Source organism: Hylobates moloch, unplaced genomic scaffold (assembly GCF_009828535.3).
Source record: "Hylobates moloch isolate HMO894 unplaced genomic scaffold, HMol_V3 SCAFFOLD_14, whole genome shotgun sequence".
NCBI lineage: Eukaryota > Metazoa > Chordata > Mammalia > Primates > Hylobatidae > Hylobates > Hylobates moloch.
In genome coordinates, this window is record NW_026652289.1 from 7,258,539 (window position 1) to 7,277,998 (window position 19,460).

Below are 19,460 nucleotides of genomic sequence, written 5' to 3' on the forward strand. Positions count from 1 at the left end.
AACAGGGAAAGGTGGGAAAAGAAATGGCGGCCCCTGTGGGTGTGTCTGCTCATGTGAACACAAGCTCAGGGATGTTCCCTCCACATGAATTAACTGTGAACAGAGGGAAGTGGAGAAATGGACTCTGGGCACAGGAAGGATGGAGGGTGTGGGTGACAGCAGCACTCCGGCCACCGCTTGGCAGAGGCAGCTAGCAAAGGGGAGGTCATGAAAGCCGTCTGTGTGTGGGTGGAGGGGGGCTGAGGAAGGAGGGCCCCTCCATCTCCTGGTCTTTTCCATCCATCATTTGAGGGCGTAGACACCAGGAGTTGGCTCATATCTGATACCATCCCATGTTTACACGAAGTGATGGGTCTCAAACTGTGGAGCCTGGACTGACCTTTCACCATTGCCTGGAAATGTGTTAGCAATGCAGAATCCCAGGCCCTACCCAGACCCACGGAATCAGAAACTGCGGGGCGAGGAGCAACGGGTGTTGCACCAAGCCCTTCAGGTGATTCTGATGCCCCCGAAAGTTTGAGAACTGCCGCTGTAATTATGTTGAACTGAACTTAAACTGTAATTATGTTGAACTGAACTTAAACTGAGTGGCTCTGCACAGACTGTGGATGTAGAAGAAGGCTGCTGTAACACCAGGGCTTGGGGTGAATCTTCATGTGATCTTCGGAAGAAGGATACTTGGCTTGGATCCCAGCCCAGACACCCTGAATCTATAGGATGGGGACCTTGGCCCTGACCTTAGGATGGTTAGAATGAGACATTCTATGGGGCACTCACAGCAGAGAGTCAGGACTAGAGACCTAACAGCATCTTCTTTCCTTCCTCCCTGGGCCCTGCCCCTTGTAGGCAATGGGTGTGGCATTATTTTGCATCCTTGGACGTGGGCCATCCTGCTTTAAGAGAACTTGGAGGGAGGGAAGTTTGGGGAGGACACAGCTCATTTCCCCGGACCCCTTTTGGAACTAGTCAAATTCCCAGAGGGCCTTAGTGGTTCTTACCTGGATTTGCAGCCCAAATCGGGCTTAGGTTGAAACCTCAGAAGCAGACAGAAGCAGCAGAAGAGATGTATTAAGAATAGAGATAAAGCCGGGCACGGTGGCTCAAATCCCAGCACTTTGGGAGGGTGAGGTGGGTGGATCACTTGAGGTCAGGAGTTTGAGACCAGCCTGGCCAACATGGTGAAACCCATGTCTTCTAAAAAAATACAAAAAATTAGCTGGGCATGGTGGCGTGTGCCTATAATTCCAGCTACTTGAGAGGCTGAGGCAGGAGAACTGCTTGAACCCGGGAGGCAGAGGTTGCAGTGAGCTGAGATCATGCCTCTGCACTCCAGCCTGGGTGACAGAGTGAGACTCTATCTCAGAAAAATAATAATAATAATAAAAATAAATAAATAAATAAATAAAAATAGAGATAGGCAGCGACTTTGAGTTAAAGTGACCTAAAGGGGCATTTTAGGGTGGAACTCAGTGTGTGAGTTTCCCGGAGCTGCTGTAACAAAGAGCCACAAACTCGGTGGCTTCAAACAACAGAGATGGGGCTGAGCACAGTGGCTCACGCCTGTAATCCCAGCACTTTGGGAGGCCAAGGCGGGTGGATCGCTTGAGCTCAGGAGTTTGAGACCAGCCTGGCCAACATAGAGAAACCCCATCTCAACAGAAAATACAAAAGTTAGTTGGGCGTGGTGGTGGTGCATGCCTGTAATCCCAGTTTCTCAGGAGACTGAGGTGGGAGGATTGCTTGAGCCTAGCAGGTCCAGGCTGCAGTGAGCTGTGATCACACCACTGCATTTCAGCTTGGGTGACAGAGTGAGACCCTGTCTCAAAAAGAAAAGAAAAAAACCAAAAAGAAAACAGAAATGTATTCTCTCACAGTCCTGGAGGCCAGAAGTCTGTAATCAGTTAGTTCCTTCTTGGGGGCTCGGAGGAAGAACCCTTCTTGCCTCTTCCTGGTTTCTGGTGGTTGCCAAGGATCCTTGGGGTTCCGGGGCTTGCAGCAAATGCCTCCCATCCCATGGCCTCCTCCCTGCGTGTCTTTACATCATCTTACCTCTGTGCCTGTGTCCACATTTCCCTCTTAGGAGGACACAGCCTTTGGATTTAAGGCACACCCTACTCCAGCGTGACCCCATCTTCTTATATTTACAAAGACCCTCTTTCCAAATAAAGTCACATTCCCAGGTACCAGGGATTGGGACGGTAACATATCTTTTCAGGGGACACAATTCAAGCCACCACACTCAGCATTTATGTAACAGTGCCAGGAATGATGGCAGCTCTTTGAGCAGGCTCTGCTCTGCAGTGGCAGGCAGGTGGGCGGCAGGATCTGCCCAGTGGCGAGTTTTTCAGAAAGCGTTTGTTCCTCTGAAAGCATTTGTTCCTCCGAGGAGGGGGACTTCACTCTGGAGAAACTGGCTGGACTCTCAAACCCTTGAGAGGTAATGGCAGCTTCTCAGGACCTGCAAAATAGAGAAAATGAGGAAATATCGTAGGTTGTTTGAACCAACTATTGCCTATTTAACTTCACAGAATGGAATAAAGAAAAAGGAGAAGCAGAAGTTAGATCTTAATGCCTTTTTTTTTTTTTTTTTTTTTGCTTGAAGGCAATTTAATGAGAGATGGGTGGAAGCAATAATGAGGGTGGTCTGAAAATAAATGTGGTAACTCTCTCCTGCATCTGGACGGAATGTACTGAAAGGAAGTCATATATGTTTAATGATGTGTTTGTTAGTATTTGAGTTCCTTGTGACTAGCTGGAGGCCATTCCTTTAAGAGCATGCTCTTAGGGGGAAAAATCTGCTCTTGGAGAAAGAAAATGAACGAATCCAAACCTCCACAAACACTTTGTATATTGCACACTGCTGCACTTTGGCTAAAGTGATGGTGAAGCGGGTGACCTCACTTCCCCCAAGCAATATCTTGCACAACTTCAGAAGGAGGAATGGAGTCAGTCTGGGGGATATTACTCCATCTGGAGTTTTCTGAGTTTCTGGCTGCTTGAACATTGCTTCTCTGTTTCCTTTAACAGAGTGGGTGACTGCTGTCTCAAGGCAAAGGCTTTATCCCCAATACCCCCCACTCCTTGCCATTTGACTTTTAACTGTTTAATCCAAAGCTAGCTTCAAAAATATAAATAGTCTTAGGAAAATATCAGGGCAGGCCTTGCAGGCATGGCCCAGCAGAGCATCTACAACAACCCAGTTTCTTGGGGTGCCCCCCGATCCACAGGTTGCCAAGTTGAGTTGCATTCTGTGATTTAACTGCTCTATCCACCACTGATAAGGCCTGCCTTCCAGGCAGACTGTCAGTCAGCAAAGTGTCCTGGCAGAAGAACTGTCTTAAGGCACGAGGTAGCCTGAACAATGCCCCTCTCTTCCCCCAAAAAAGCCTGCATCCAAATCCCTTTGAATATGTTACTCTACACAGCTGATGTGATTAAATAAGATATCTTGTGATGGGAAATTATACTGGATTATCTAAGTGGGCCCTGAAGCACAGCAGAATAATATGCCTCCCCAGTATAAGCCATGTTGGTAACAGGATTATTTTAAGCTGAAGGCAACTGAGAAGAAGTAGATATAAGAAAAGCTCTCTGCCTTCCCCCTGTTTGTCTAAAAGTGGAGCATAAATTTGTAAAGGTATCCCCCTCCTTTCTCTACCAGGAAGGGCAAATGTTAATCATCAGAGACAGCTCTAGACCCTTATCAGCCTGTGATGGCACCAGGGGAATCAATAAACCTTATTAACTAGCCCTTATCTACTATTAGTTTTTCCATATATTTGTCTTCCCACAATGCGTCCTCCCCCTTGAAACTCAAAGTCCTTTTCTCTTGTCTTGTCACTTCTCTACAAAATTGATTGTTCTTTTGTTAAAATTCTATGTAAACCCAAGTTCTATCCACCCCTCTGAGTTACTCATCCCTGAGTGCTCCTCATGCATAGTTAAGATGCACACATTAGTAAACTTCTGTCTGCTTTTCTCTTGCTAATCTGTCCTTCATCAGTGCCTTAGTCCATCTTCTGCTGCTATAACAGAATGCCACAGACAAGATAATTTATTTCAAAAAAGAGAGATTGATTTAGCTCACAGTTCTGGAGGCTGGGAAGTCCAAGTGCTTGGCACTTGCATCTGGCCAAGGTGGGCCCATGGCAGAAGGCAGAAGTGAGCATGTGAGACAGGCAGAGAAAATTAGGCTGAACTCATTCTTTTCATCAGGATCCCACTTCTGCAATAACTAACCCAATCCCACAATAATGTTGTTAATCTATTAATCACCTCTTCAAGCCCCACCTCCTGATACATTACATTACATCACATTGGCAATTAAGTTTCAACATGAGTTTTGGAAGAGAGACATTCAAACTATTAGCAATTAGTCTCATTTACAGGGCTATAGCTGGGGAATCTAGGAGGGTGAGAGTAGACGTTTTTTCCTCCTTTATGGCCCCCAAATTTTGTGTTTTTAAAGCCACTAAGTCTATGGTAATTTATTACAGCAGCTCCAAGGAAACTAACACAAAGGATATTGGAAACTAGATAATGACTAATCAACCCACCCTGTCACCCTCTTGGGAAGCATGAGGAAAAGACTAACCAAGAATTGGCAAGGGCAAAGCAGCATGCTGCAAGAGGAAGCCAGACGTGGGAGCTATGTGGCCACAGGCCTGTGACTAGCAGAAGCCATATGTCACAGCAACAGAGAAAAGAGCCACCATCTTCGAGGAGCAATGAAGATGGTACCCCTGGCCCACTGCATTGGTTCCTCCCTACATGCTCACACCTCTGTGCAGCATGGCTGGCAGCTGGTGGGAAAGGTTCCATCCATCAGACATCCCAGTCAAACACTTAGGCCCAAGTGTGAGTGAGCTTCAGACTCTCCTCGGTGGACAGGGCTGCTGGTGCCAGGGTGGGTTGGGGCTGTGTTGTACAACCTTTCCATCCTTATCACCCCCCATAAAGAAAAACTAATCAATTTAAACTTAATTTGATTTCCTCACAACAAAGGAAATTCAATACAAAAGAGTAAGAATGTGCTGTAGAGGATGAAAATTTAAAGGGCCACAAACCATTATGATGTCTAAGATTTGCTGACTCCATAAGAACCAATTTTCTGCCCTTTGGAAACGGCATCACCCCCATTAAGGATGTGGGGTGCAGGGAAGGTGAGGCCACCAGTGAAGAGCTAAGTACACGCAGCAGGTGCTGGCTGCAGACAGCCATCTAGGCTGGCCCATGGCCTGCTGCAGTAGAATCTTTCCTGTTCACATGAAAACATGACTGTGTCGGGAGGTCCAGTTTTTTCTCCACCTCAAATGTATACAAGTGTAGCTGCTACAATTAAATCAAACTCGTTCTTCTATAACAGCTGATGATATTCTTTGGACTCTGCCATTTTTGACGTGGGAAATTTTTTTATTTCCTTTTGGACTTTGCATTGTCCAATAAATGTTCCCGTCTCTCTCTTTCTCTCTCTCTCCCCTACCCCCTGACTGAAGTGAGAGGAAGAGGGGTCTTTGTCACTTTTTTCACCCTCCCAATCTGCAAAGTACTTACTTGAATTAACCATGAACTAGTGACTTAGAATCTTAAAGTGTCGAAGCTTCTCTGGCTGGGCTCTCTCTGTTTATTGAAAAGCCTTTTTTTGTTTTTCTGGAAACATTGTTTATGTGAGACAAAAAATGTTATATTCATGGCAAAGTTGAAATCCTGGAAGATTAAAGATAAATATCTACTCATGGACTTGGCAAGTAGAATTAATACTACATTTGTTTCATGAACAGGTATTTTTTGAGCCCCAGTGTCCTAGGAACTGGAACTCTGTGGTAGGCAAGGTGGAAGATTTCTGCTCTTGTGGTTTTTCAGTGATGGGGCCTCAGTGCCTTGCAGGTGAAATGCAGATACTGAAGCTGAAGCAAGCTCCGCGGCCCGTGGCCCATAGCCTACAGCACTAAAGGGCAGGCACCTGCTATTCTCTGGGCTGTGGAGTCACCTTGCAGCATCTCAGCCATTCTTGTTGCCACATTTCTCGAGAGATATTGACCAACTCAAGTCTGTTGGAGAGGAAACAGGCTGCAGAGGCCTTGGAAGGCCAAAGCCCATGAGGAAGGAGGGAAATCATGGGGCAGCCAGTCTGAAAATGGGCACTCTTGAAGGTGCACCTGAGCTGTTCTCAGAAGGCTGGAGGAAGATCTCAAGCAGGAAGAGTTAGACGTGGGTTATCTGCTGCAGAGTTCATGACAAGGTGTGATGGGTTGGAAGCTCTGGAGAGGTGACTTTCAGCCCTGGAGAGGAGGCCAATGTGAGTGAGGCTGAAGAATCACCCCTCCCTGCAAAGATGTCCACATTCTAATCTCTGGAACCCGTGAATACATCACTTTATAGGGCAGAGACTTTGCAAATGTGATTAAATTAAGGATCTGGGATGGGAGTTTGTCCTGGATCATCCAGGAGGGCCCTAAATGCACTCTCTAGTGTTCTTAGAGGAGGTGGGCAGAAGGAGATTTTACATAGACAGAAGAGGGCCATTTGATCAAGGAAGCAAGATACTACACTACGGGCTTTGAAGATGGAGGAAGGAAGGGACCAGGAGCCAAGAAATGCAAGGAATGTAGCTCCAGATGCTGGGAAAGGCAAGGAAACAGATTCTCCCCCACAGCCCTTGGAGGGAGCTGGCCCAGGGAAACTAGTTTTGGACTTCTGGCTTCCAGAACCATTAGAGGATAAATTGCTATTTCCTTAAACACCCAAGATTAAAATAATTTGTTACAGCAGCAAGAGAAAGCTAATATACCACGCTAAACGATTTCTTTGAGACGTAGTGAGGTCTCCATCCCCAACAGTGACTGACGGCTTCTCAGAGTGTGTCCATAAAAGAGATGGTGACCCTGGGGGGCAGGTTGCACAGAAGAATATCTGAACCCCTTGTAGCTCTAAGGATGTGGGATTAGTTTGCCAAGGCTGCCATAACAAAGAACCACAGACTGGGTGTCTTAAACAGCAGAAATTTATTGTCTCCCAGTTCTGGAGACTGGAGTCCAAGACCAAAGTGTGGCAGGGTTGGTTTCTCCTGACTGGTAGATTTCTCCTGAGGTCTCTCTCCTCGACTCATAGATGCCGTCCTCTCCCTGTGTCCTCACAGGGTCATCCCTCTGTGTATGTTTTTGTCTCCTCTTCTTATGAGGACACTAGTCAGACTGGATTAGGGCCTCACCCAAATAGTGTTACTTTACCTTAATTACCCCTTTGAAGACCCCATGTCCAAACAGAGTCACATTCTGAGGTACCATGGGTTAAGTCTTCAACATATCAATTTTGGGAGACACACTTCCACCCTGACAGCTATGTTGTACAATGACATCACTGTCATATCTATTTAAGGGCATTTCTACACACACCTCTGCTTTTGATTTGAGAGCTTAATTAATTTATTTTATAAAGATGGGGTCTTGCTATATTGCACAGGCTGGTCTCCAACTCCTGGCCTCAAGCAATCCACCTGCCTTGGCCTCCCAAAGTGCTGGGATTATAGGCATGAACCACTGTGCCTGGCCCTGAATTTGGGAGCTTCAGAGGGCAGGTAAAAAGAGGGGGGAACAAGTTCAGAAGTAAAAACCCGTGATGCCAGTAAGTCCTTACAGCTTTAAGCTTCGCATTTAATCACTTTCCACAAGGAGGAGCAGGCTGGGTGTGCTCCAGCCTCCGGAAGCTCCAGCAGCCCCAGGGATGAGGGTGGTCTGCCCCCCACACTCCCTGCCCCAGCCCATCCTGGACCTTCTCCTGACACACAGCAAACCACACTTAGCTGTCATTGATGAATCGGAGCCTCTGCCAGACAGCCGGCCAAGCCAACGCTAACCCACCCCACAGCCTGAAATAGAAACTCGCTCGTTTTCCAGTGTGTGACAAAGAAGGAAGGTATTTAATTTTGAAAGGAGCTGAGCCAGCTTTATTGTGGGTCATTTTTTTCTGGAGCAAAATCCTCTCTAGTTTTCTCCCCAGGCTCACCTTCCTTCTGATTTATGGGTTGGCATTTTGGATGGGATGGTTTTCTGGTGTGGGGGGCTGTCCCCGGTGCTGCAGGATGTTAGCAGCATCCCTGTCCCTACCTGCCAGATGCCAGCAGCACCTCTGCCCCGTTCGTGCCAACCAAAAATGCCTCCAGAAATTGCCAGTGTCCCCTGGGGGAAACAGCACCCCGCTGTTGAGAAGAACTGGTCTAATTAACAGCAGAGGAAACAGATTAGTTAGGAAGAGTGGGCTGGTGTCCTGGCTCTGCCTCCTCTGCTGGGAATACAGCAGGCTGAGATGTGTGCCTGACATCTTATGATGCTGGATGTGAATGGAGGGACCGCCAAAGAAGGCAGAAGCCTCTTCAGTGGTGTGCAAGGAGGACAGCGGTGCATGGTTGATTTTATTTAATTTTTCTCTTTTGTGACAGACAGGGACTCTTCTTTGCCCAGGCTGGCCTTGAACTCCTGGGCTTGAGCCATCCTCCCATCTTAGCCTCCTAAGTAGCTGGCACTACAGGCACATGCCAGCACCCTTGGTTTCTTCACTGGGTTTTGAATCAGACAAGTTTTTCCATTGGTCCCCTGAGTGATTTAGAAGCCCACGCTTGGGGCTCCAGATGAGACCAAAGAGTGTCCTCAGAAGACAGTTGGGACCATCTTCGTGCCTCCCCCATGATGCCCTGTGTGAAGGGCTACACTGAGATCTCTGCACATCCCTCCTTCCTTCCCCTCCAGCTGCAAAACACCGGCTGCTCCTTGAATACTCCAGACCACCTACCCCCGGGCCTTTGCACGTTTTCCCCACACAAAGCTTTCCCCCTGTATTTTCACTTACCTGGCTCCTTTTCCTCACTGAGGCCTTAGCTTGGCATTCCCTGAACAGGGGGGTTCAGGGGGGTTCAGTTGCTCTGCAGCCCATGACCCACCTGATGTTCTTTATAGCACCCTGTGCTGTGACGGGAAAGCTGGGTTTCTTGGCTTGGGGCTGTAGGTCTCAAGGTCCTCAGCACCGTGAGAGCAGAGTCTGTTTGTCTTGTTTGCTGCCAATTCCCAACCTTGAGAACACAGAGCAGAAACTCAATGAACAGTTATTGAATGAATGAAGGAATGAATGATGCAGCCTGTAGTTCCCCTGAAGGATGTGAGTCCAAAGATTAGAGGAGTCCCTTTCAGCCCATTGTTTCTCCCACAACCGTTTGGGCCCGGACTGGCTCCCATTAAAAGGCAGACATTCTTGGGACTCATCGCCCGTTTCTTGGGATTGGTGGAGCGCCATCTGAGAGGGGAGTGGGCCTCGGCTGCAGGCAAGGGGCTGGGCGACACCATCAGCAGCGGATCTGCAGGAAGGCTGGGGAGGGGATATGGAGGCCCCAGCTGGCAGCTTCACTGGGGCCGCCCCTGCCCGTGTGCTCTCATCTTGCTCTTTTTTTTTTTTTTGAGACGGAGTCTCGCTCTGTCGCCCAGGCTGGAGTGCAGTGGCGCAATCTCGGCTCACTGCAAGCTCCGCCTCCTGGGTTCACGCCATTCTCCTGCCTCAGCCTCCTGAGTAGCTGGGACTACAGGCGCCTGCCACTGCGCCCGGCCTCATCTTGCTCTTTACAGCCAAGGGAGTTTCCAAAGGTGAGGGAAGTGCTAGCACCAGCCCCCGCCCTCCATTCCAGAGCAAGAGACACTCATCCAAGGGCACCAACCTTCGCTTGCCTTCCATGGCCACAAATGAGGGCTTTGTGGAGAGAAGCTCTTCTGTGGCTTATCTTAGGACCTCCAGAAGAAATCTCTTCCTTCTTTCTGCTCAGACTATAGAGGGAGGGCAGAAAAGGAGTGGAGGTGGGGAAGGTCAATAGTGGAGTTGAAGATAGCCATGCCTAAGTGACCTTTCCACCCCATTAGAGGTGTCATCACTGGTGTAATATGGTGCCCAGCCTCGTATCTCAAGTGGGGGTGGCTCAGCCCTGCTAAACTTCACTGCCTTTCCTCTGCTGTGCATTGTGTCATATGGTGTCTCCCCCAGGTCTGGCCAAAAAGAGAGCTTCCTAATAAGGCATCCTGGAAACTGATGGGAACTGTCTTCTTATCCATCTCCCCCACCTCTTGTGCCCCAGGACATCAACTGTGAGTGGCCCAGAAGCCCAAAGCTGAGAGGACAAAGCTCCCTGGGGTAAATTAACATCAGTCCAGATCAGCCCTGGTGAAGACAGCGAGAATTGCCTACACCTGAAAAAATGTGGCAAACTTATTTGTAAACCTTATCTGACAATTTTGTCTATATTTGATACATTCAGTCCTCCACAATCTCTACTTTACCAAAATCCATGTGGGTGCATCATAAAGAGAGATGCTTGATGACCAAGTTGTTCTGGACAAATCAAGGTAAACAGATTATAATTACTTCACAGGGATTATTTTTGGAATGTAATGGCTGGTCACTCCCTCGACTGTGTATATCTCTTGACATGTAATTCAGAAACATGGCCTGTGCCTTAGGGACAGCATGAAGATACACATGAGGTGGGCATTCCTGACCTCTTTGGTCATGCCAGAGACTCTCAAAAATGACATTCTTGAAGATCTTTATTCTTGATGCTTTTTCATTTGAAACTCAAACAGTAGAATACTTCTTTTGAGGTCTGAGTTTAGGCAATTCCTTTTCAAAAGAATACATATACATGGCCAACAAGCATATGAAAAAAAGCTACACATCACTAATTATTAGAGAAATGCACATCAAAACCACAATGAGATACCATCTCACATCAGTCAGAATGGCTATTACTAAAAAGTCAAAATATAACAGATGCTGGTGAGTTTATGGAGAGAAAGGAATGCTTCCACACTGTTGGTGGGAGTGTAAATTGGGCCAGCCACTGCGGAAAGCAGTGTGGTGATTCCTCATAAAGACATATGCACACGTATGCTCACTGCAGCACTATTCACAATAGCAAAGATATGGAATCAACCTAAATGCCCATCGGTAATTGACTGGATAAAAAATGTGATACACATACACCATGGAATACTATGCAGCCATTAAAAAAGTGAGATCGTATTATTTGCAGGCACGTAGATGAAGCTGGAGGCCATTATCCTTAGCAAATTAATACAGGAACAGAAAACCAAATAACTGCATGTTCTCACTTACAACTGGGAGTTAAATAATGAGAACACTTGGACACATAGGAACAACACACACTGGGGCCTACTTGAGGGTAGAGAGTGGGAGGAAGGAGAGGATCAGAAAAAATAGCTAATGGGTACTAGGCTTAATACCTGGGTGATGAAACAATCTGTACAATAAACATTCGTAACACAAGTTTACCTATATAACAAACCTGCACATGTACCCCTGAACTTAAACTTAAAAAAAAAAAAAGAGTTCAGTGCAGTTCATTGTTCTTGAAGAGGCACACACGAAGTCTTTTCTCATGACCAGCACTGCTTCACAGGTGTTATCAAAAGTACCGAACAACAAAACGCTCCTTAAAAACTTGGGCTTGCCACGCAATTAAAATTGAAAGAGTGGTTTTTAGATTAGGATTAATTTTATGACCAAATAGAGGGTTGAGCTACTTTGAACATGCTGCAGTTGACAGTTTATTACACAAGAACAAAGGCATTGGTGCGTAAAACTTAGGTAACAACTACAATAACTTAAATCTCAGGGGCCATCACATTTCTACAGTTGAGACTTTTTTCCCAAGAAGGAAGGCTGCACCTGCCCCCTGCCAAGACAGTCCGTTGCATGGCCCCAAGAAAACCACCTAACTCAGTTGGAACGGTACCAGTTTTGTGATTAAAGTAGGGCTTGGGTCCAGCCAAGCATTAGTTTTGAAGAATGAGTAACTAGGCTGTTTCAGGAGCAGCAGTGTTGGTAAGATCAAAACCAGGCGGGGGAAGAAGCCCCAGGCCACTGGTGTTTCTAAAAGTGTGCTCCCAGAGTCCTCAAGATATATTCTTACTTGGAACAAGTATCAGAATTTTATTCCTTTTTAAGGCTGAATACTATTCCACGTTTTTGTTATTCATTCATCAGTCATTGGACATTTGGGTGAAAACAGAACTTTTTATCTTACTAGCTCATACATGAACAAGATATGAGTTTGTTCATATGAGCTAGTAATATTTTAAAAAGTCAGTTTCTTCTTTAGAATAAGAGCATTTTAAGCAACTTCACTGAAGAAAATTGCCCAACCTCTTTAATAGTGTGGGGAAAAATAGATGATAAAATACAAAAATAAGTAGGCCACAACATGTATTTAAATCATAGCAAACATGTAAATAGGGATATCGTTCCTCCCCTGCTCCTCCACCTCAGGTTTTTTTTTTGTTGCTGTTCTGGAAAAATATTCGGGGTACAAAGACTGCATTTCAAAAATAGAATTTATGAGCCTAATCATCTTAACAGGGAACATAAATGCCAAAACAGCTTCTATGAGTCATTTCTTGGATTCTACAAGGAATTCATTTCAAACAGGAGTTTTCTCGTCTTTGAAGTTTGTTTTAAGAAGTTCCAAAAGCAAATAGCAAAATAACAAAATGCCTGGAGCTGCAGATCTCGAAGCACCCTTCAAAATAGCAGCCCTGGTGTAAGACATCTGGGGCTGGCTCTGGGCTGGAGGGGTCTCCATTCCTCTCCTAGGTCTGTGGACCATGAGAAGATCATTCCATTTAAGAAACCACGATGCTAAGGAAGGGGTAGTGGTTCTGGGGAACGGGAGCGTGATAAAGAAAACCAAAGGATCTTTGAGATTTTTAAAAGCCATGACTATATTTTGGAAAGGAATCCCACACAGGAGCACCAACGCAATTCTGCTGATTTTTCTTTTTAAACGTTCTGTGTTTACTCAACTATCCATGCCTGAATTGTCTCCCTAGCTCATCTTTTTGCAGGCCCTGTTCCCGGGGAACAAAACCTCCTGGTCAAGAGTCATCACGCCCATGGCTACACTACCACAAACACTCCAGTAAATCAGGTGAACGCCCATCCAGGGCTCCAGAGCCTGCACACATGGAACATTTGTACTTTGGTGACTTCCATCTTGAAGATCTACATGGGCCAAGAGTGATGCTGACATTAGCTGCTGCTTTTTCCACGATCAAGTGGGTTTGGTGATCAAATAAGTTAGGAGCCTGGGCAACACAGTGAGACCCTGTTACTACAAATAATACAAAAATTAGCCAGGTGTGGTGGCGTGTGCCTGTAGTCGCAGTTACTTGGGAGGCTGAGGCAGGAGGATCACTTGAACCCAAGAAGCAGAGGTTGCAGTGAGCTGAGATTGTGCCACTGCACTCCAGCCTGGCTGCTAGAGTAAGACCCTGTCTCAAAAAAAAAAAAAAAAAAAAAGGAAGAAAGAAAGAAAAAAAACAGGGAAATACTGGGCTAACCAATGACAAGTATATCTATTGTAGAAATTACCAAAAATGTAATGTGTATTGGGAGTCTCCAGGGGATGAATAAGAGATGACACATTTTCCAAATGTATTTAACCATCAAATGCTCTTAGTAAGAAGCATCTCCCTGGAACAGTGTCCTCAGAATGCACTTAGAAAAGCCCAATTTAGACACCTGTTAAATTCAGCAATTTAACATGGTGGCCAACACACTGTAGGCCATCAATACAATATTAATAGCGTTCCGGGGACCACATATTTTGTGCACCAATAACCCCAGTCTCTGTTTCCTACTCCACTCTCAGGGTCCCCCCCCTTTCTGTAATCCCAGCTTGGTCTTGATCTTTTGGTATAGGGAAAGGAAAGGAGAGAGGGTCCCAGGAAGGAAGAAACTGGTGGGATTTTCCATGGGAAGGTTTGAGAACTGCTGCTGCATCAAGAGGGAGAGAGAAAGCAAGAGAGTGTCCCGGGAGAACGTGGCAGAATTTTTTTGGAGAGAAGATTGTGAGAACTGAAATGTGAGATGCAGAGAGAAAGATGAAGAAGAAAGGTGGGAAGAAGTTGAGCTGGGTGTGGAATGGAATCTTCTTCTGGCCTGTCCGAGTACCTTCAGTGGTGGCTTAATTTGCCCTTTGCTTTCCCCTTTGGCTGCTGTGTGTTTGGATTTTGAATCAGATACTGTGCCATGGCTGGCTTCAGAGTGCCAGCGAACCAACCTGACTTAATGCAGTTTCGTGGGTAATAATGTCAACCATTTACCGTATTCTTGTCATTATTCACCCATAGATCTTCTTGTTTGCTATCCCTAGGAGGGAATATTGAAATTGGAACCACAGCACTTGGGTATATCAGGTTGGAGGAGACAGTTCAACAGATGGCTGGTCACCTTGATTGAGTAGAATGCCACCGGAAGACCGCAAATCTCTAAACCATAGTGAAGAATTGGCCAAGGGGAGCAAAACCCAACCAATTCAAGGGGTTCCCCTTTCCAGGGTCTTGGACAGCGAGGTGAGCGTGTGTTTCTAGCAGGTAAAGCTGACACGTGGCATCCAGGAGGTCTCTGCTCAACTTGAAGAAATTGAATGAGTGCATTTTGTTTCCTGCTTATAATTTCCACTTAAAGCGCCTCTGTAGTTGACCTCAAGGCCTGCTTTGATATCAATCTCCAAAGCACAGAAGGAATCATTTTGCACTTTTTTTCTTCAAGGGACTTACAAACGAAGGATCTGATAAGCACGGTTGATGATTAAACCTAATAAGCTGGCTGCCGAGTGCTTTGATTTACTTTGACAAAGGCTCCTTGAGCTTGGTGGAAAACCAGAATCAGTTTGTTTGTTTTTGTTTGTCTCTGGCTTTTCTGTTGAAGACCTTGATTTAAGTCTTAAAAGCAGTGGTTTTTTTTTTTTTTTTTCAACCAGCAAGTCCTTGCAGGTTGAGAGGACTGTCCTTGGCGTACCCTGCTGAGTGGTCTAAATGGAGTCTTCTGTGATCACCAGCCACCCCGGGGAGCTCCTGGGTAGATGGCGCCAGCCAAGGACATTTGGGGAAATGGTTTATGTATGATGTAACTTTCAATACTTGTATTATTTCCTAATTGTGAAATTAGAATAGATTAAAAAAAAAGGGGTGCAGGAGAGGAAGAGGCACCTTGAGGTGACGCCACATTCAGTTTTACCTTTCAATTTAGGTTGGATTTGGGTTCCTGGGCAAGACTGGCATATCTGTGTGCATATCAAACAGGCAGCATTGACTCTCGATTCTTCTTTCATTATTTATTCATTGGTTCATTCACTTCACAAAGGTACCTGGTGCCAGGTTCAGCAGCAGCTCAGAGACTCATTTGGGAGCTTTTGGAGTCACCTTCGCGGGCCACCACCCCCAACCCCAGAGACTGATTCAACCAGCCCAAATGCTTTTCAAATACAAAGTCTACCCTTCTTTTGTGATTTAGACATGGCTGGGAAAAAAAATCAACCCGTATAGAAATATTTTATTGTGGAAAACAAGAGTTCTCTGCCCTGGCCACCCCACCCCAGGCTAGCTTCACAGAAATCACCATTTTAAATGAAATCTTGTAACTATTTCTGCTTTTAGTTCTGATGGCAATCCACCCCAGGTTGCTAAGTAATGTACGTATACCGCTTCAAAAATACCCATTTTTGGCATTATCGGTAGATTTCTCCCATGAGAAACGAAGATTTGTTCCCTCCTCCCTCCTGTTAATATAGTGCTTTAGGCTATTGCTATTTTGGTCTCTTAGGGGGCTGTTTTATAAGTTTAAATAACAAGCCTTTATTTGAAGCTTCTTAAACAGTGTGTCTTAGACCCTCAGGTTGAAAGAGAATAATGTTAGGCTGGGCACAGTGGCTCACGCCTGTAATCTCAGCACTTTGGGAGGCCGAGATGGGTGGATGACCTGAGGTCAGGAGTTCGAGACCAGCCTGACCAACATGGAGAAATCCTGTCTCTACTAAAAATACAAAATTAGCTGGGCGTGGTGGCGCATGCCTATAATCCCAGCTACTCAGGAGGTTGAGGCAGGAGAATTGCTTGAACCCGGGAGGCAGAGGTTGTGGTGAGTTGAGATCTCACCATTGCACTCCAGCCTGGGCAACAACAGCGAAACTCCATCTCAAAAAAAAAAGAGAATAATGTTAGTGCCCCTGCCCCCCAACTCTCCTCCACCCCCGGGGTGCAGGCTGGCTGGGGCCCTGGGTCAACTCTCCCTTCTCCCCTCTGTAGAAGCCAGACACTTCCCCTCTCTCCCCTCACCTAAAGAAGCCAGTTTAGGGCCAGTCACTTACTGGACTACGGATCTTCAGAATCCCTGGTCTTTGGCATTTGGAAAGGCCTGGAATATGCCTTTTTAGCAGATGACTGTGATGCAGGTGGTCTGAGAATGTGCTCTAAATCTTGTGAAACAGGTGACATGAAATGGCCGTTCTAGTCGATGCAATGGCAGCATGAACACAGAAAGCTGAAACGGGGGATTGGTTCTGCAGCCAAGAGACATTAAACCTAGATTCTTCTCCAAGAGTTTGATGAGCAAGTTACTGTGTGTAATGCCTTTTTCCTTATATTTTTACCCCACCCAACTTTTCATAAACACGGGAGGACATTTGTTTCTTTCAGATTTTCATATACAGATGTGGAAGAGATAAGGTTAGCTCCATTCTAAGTTCTTTGTGTTTGGTTAAAATAGGCTCAGTTCCTTCCCTCCCTCCCTTCCCTCCTTCCCTCCTTCCTTCTCTTCCTTCCTTCCCTCCTTCCTTTTCTTCCTTCCTTCCTTTTCTTCCTTCCTTTCTTCCTTCTTCCTTCCTTTGTCTCCCCTCCCTTCCCTCCCTCCTTCCCTCCCTCCCTCCTTCCCTCCCTCCCTTCCTTTTTCCCTTCCTTCTCCCTCTCTCCTTCCATCCCTCTCTCCTTCCATCCCTCTCTCCTTCCATCCCTCTCTCCTTCCATCCCTCTCTTCCCCCTTTTTTCTTTCATCAATCCTTATTTCTAACTAAAAGACCAATAAAACAAACAAAAAACCGCATAAACTTCAATAACCTTATAGGCATCCCTTCAATTAGTTCAATAAGTAACCAGATCATCGTTTGATTTTTCTAAGGTACATAGAATTGTATTGTGGAAAAACAAATCCAAGGGCAAAGAGAATGCCTACTGTGGTTCAGTGTTTTGCGGCAACATCTCGTTTAATCTTTACAGCTAACCTACCAGGGAGGTGCCATTACTATTATTTGTTTAGAGGTGGGGACATTAGTCTAGAAGGGGTTAATCAGCCTGAGGTCCTTTGGTGGGTAGATGACAGAAGCAGATTTGAACTCCTGGGCTCTTGATACTACAGTCAGCTGCCACTGATTAAAAATACCAATTCACACCTTCTAACAAGAATGCAAGATTGACTTGGCTGTGCAAAATATGCATTTACATTGTGCCAATAAAGAGTTCACCTAAGTTGTCTAACGTAGCATTTTAAGTCGCTTGACCTAAATACAATGCACCCAGTTAAACTGTCCTTGAAAATGACACGTCTACCCTGAGTTTGTGCCTGGTACTACAGTGTCCATAGTAGCATTTAGGAAATGGTTTTAGTTACGAACCCCAGTTTTAGGAAAAATGAAGATGGATAAGCTTTCCAATGAAGGGCTCAGGACAAAGTTGAGGGTCCTGCTCGTTCTCTCTTCTGAAGTTGTTCCCTTCTGAGGGTGTGTTTCGTACAGCTGCTTCTGTTGCTCTGTGTCTTTTTGGCTTCAGATTTTTAAAATCTTCTCTTTAATCCCTGAAAACAAAAGGGGAGTGTACGTCTCTGTGCTTCGTAGCGTGTGTGCAAATAACCACTGAGACAAGCAGCTTGCTCAAGCCATGAGTGAAGAAGCCAGGCTGGTTTGTGTTGCCCTTGGTTTGGGGTTGGACAGTTTCTCTTTTAAACCTCTCCCTAGGTGTTGGGATCCCAGGCGGCGATGGGGTCAGAGAAAGCTGCCTCTAAGAGTCAGGTTCTTCTCCACATCCAGACAATGAGTGAAACAAATCTTTCTAGCTCCAAAGGCCAAGCTTTCAGAAACCAAGTTGTGCTGTATGTGAGCCCTTTTCACGATGGGAGGAATGCCTGCTTCCAAACAGGGGTTTGAGGAGGAAAGAGATTCAGCTCCGGACCAGCCATTTTTTTTTGGAGGAAATATATATATATAATATATATATATAAATATATATTCGTGTGTATATATATGTGTACACACATACATACACATATAGAAATACAGGACATCAAAGCTCTTTCATTTGGGAAGAACTTTCCCTTTGCCATTCCATTAGCATAAAAACAAGCTCCCTGTTGGCTGTTAAGTTCATACTGTGTGTGAACGTTGAGATATAGAAGGATTCATCCGTGTGATGCATTACAGAGATCTTGTCTGGGAGTGAGGACTGTTGATATTGTAAAAATGCACCACTCCTAGAAGGGAGGAACGAAGGAACTCGGTCCAAGAGCCCCTCTGAGACCTCTTCTCCCTTCTCTGTCAGCACAGGAAAAGAGGGCGGAGGGGCTGCTTCCCCAGGAAGGCTGGGCCCACCCCTCCTCACAGGCACCCTGCTGCCTGTTCAGCTTGGCTCTCTGGGTGACAGGCAGAAGGTAATATGATGCCACCAGCCACTGGCCACACTCTCTTCCTCCTTCCTCCTTCCTTAACCCTTCAGCACCCAGAGAGCTGGTCCTTGACTTCCGACCTCACTTGACCCCTTCCTGACACAGAAGCAGGTTCCTTGGCTGGGTCATCTGGGACACACTGGCCCTCGCCCTCTCTTGAATTTGCCCTGTGCCCTGAGGTGAGCGTTGACCTCTCTCCTCTCTGACAGGGAGAACCAAGCCGCCCCAGCTGCCTCAGAGGTGTGGGTGGCTTAATGAGTCAATGTTGGTGAAGTTCTTTGAAGACACAAAGTGCTCCGTAAAAGCTGGTTCCCATCTTGCTGACAGCGGCGCTCCCTGAGCTCTGGCCCTTCTGGTAGAGAGTGGGCTTCCGTGGTCCCTCCCCGCTTCTTCTTTATGGATGACGTAAATAGCTCCTCTCACTTACATTCTCCATGGGCAAGAACGCGTGAGGAGAGACAGAGACAGGGAAGGAGAGAGAGAGAGACAGAGAGAGACAGGGAAGGAGAGAGAGAGAGGGGTGTGTGGGATGTGTGTGAAGTGTGGTGTGTGTGGTGTGTATGTGGGTGTATATTGGTGCATGTGTTGTGTGTGATGTGTGTGCTGTGTGTGATGTGTTTTGTGTAGTGTGTGGTTTGTGTAATGTGTTTGTGTGGCGTGTGCAGTGTGTGGTTTGTGTTATGTGTTGTGTATGTGGTGTGTGCTGTCTGTGTGGTTTGTGTGGTATGTGGCATGTGTTTGTATGTGTGTGGTATGTGGTATGCATTTGTATGTGTTGTGTGTGGTATGTGGTGTGCCTTGTGTATATTGTGTGTTGTATGTGGTGTATATTGTGTAGTTGTGATGTGTGTTGTATGTTGTGTGTGGTTTTTTGTGTATGTTGTATATGGTGTGTTGTATAGTGTGTTGTATGTGTT

At 46.1% G+C, this 19,460-nt stretch overlaps 3 long non-coding RNA genes across 3 annotated transcripts in view; 1 reads left to right on the forward strand and 2 right to left on the reverse strand.

Moving 5' to 3' along the window:
* The window catches only part of LOC116482378 (uncharacterized), a 61,977-nt gene that overhangs the window by 5,932 nt on the left and 36,585 nt on the right, over nt 1-19,460 (forward strand). The window contains exon 2 of the long non-coding RNA XR_004251851.1: nt 10,112-10,167. This is a non-coding gene — a long non-coding RNA (uncharacterized LOC116482378). The remainder of the gene's footprint in view (nt 1-10,111; nt 10,168-19,460) is intronic.
* Nucleotides 2,313-16,282, reverse strand: LOC131381245 (uncharacterized). Its single transcript, XR_009209861.1, has 4 exons — nt 16,202-16,282; nt 9,701-9,806; nt 8,936-9,064; nt 2,313-2,458 (listed from the first exon to the last, which is right to left on the reverse strand). It is a non-coding gene; the product is annotated as an uncharacterized LOC131381245 (long non-coding RNA).
* LOC131381244 (uncharacterized) overlaps nt 16,290-19,460 on the reverse strand; it is a 6,628-nt gene continuing 3,457 nt past the window's right edge. Inside the window, exons 2-3 of the long non-coding RNA XR_009209860.1 lie at nt 17,501-17,679; nt 16,290-16,393 (exon numbers count right to left, since the gene is read on the reverse strand). This is a non-coding gene — a long non-coding RNA (uncharacterized LOC131381244). The remainder of the gene's footprint in view (nt 16,394-17,500; nt 17,680-19,460) is intronic.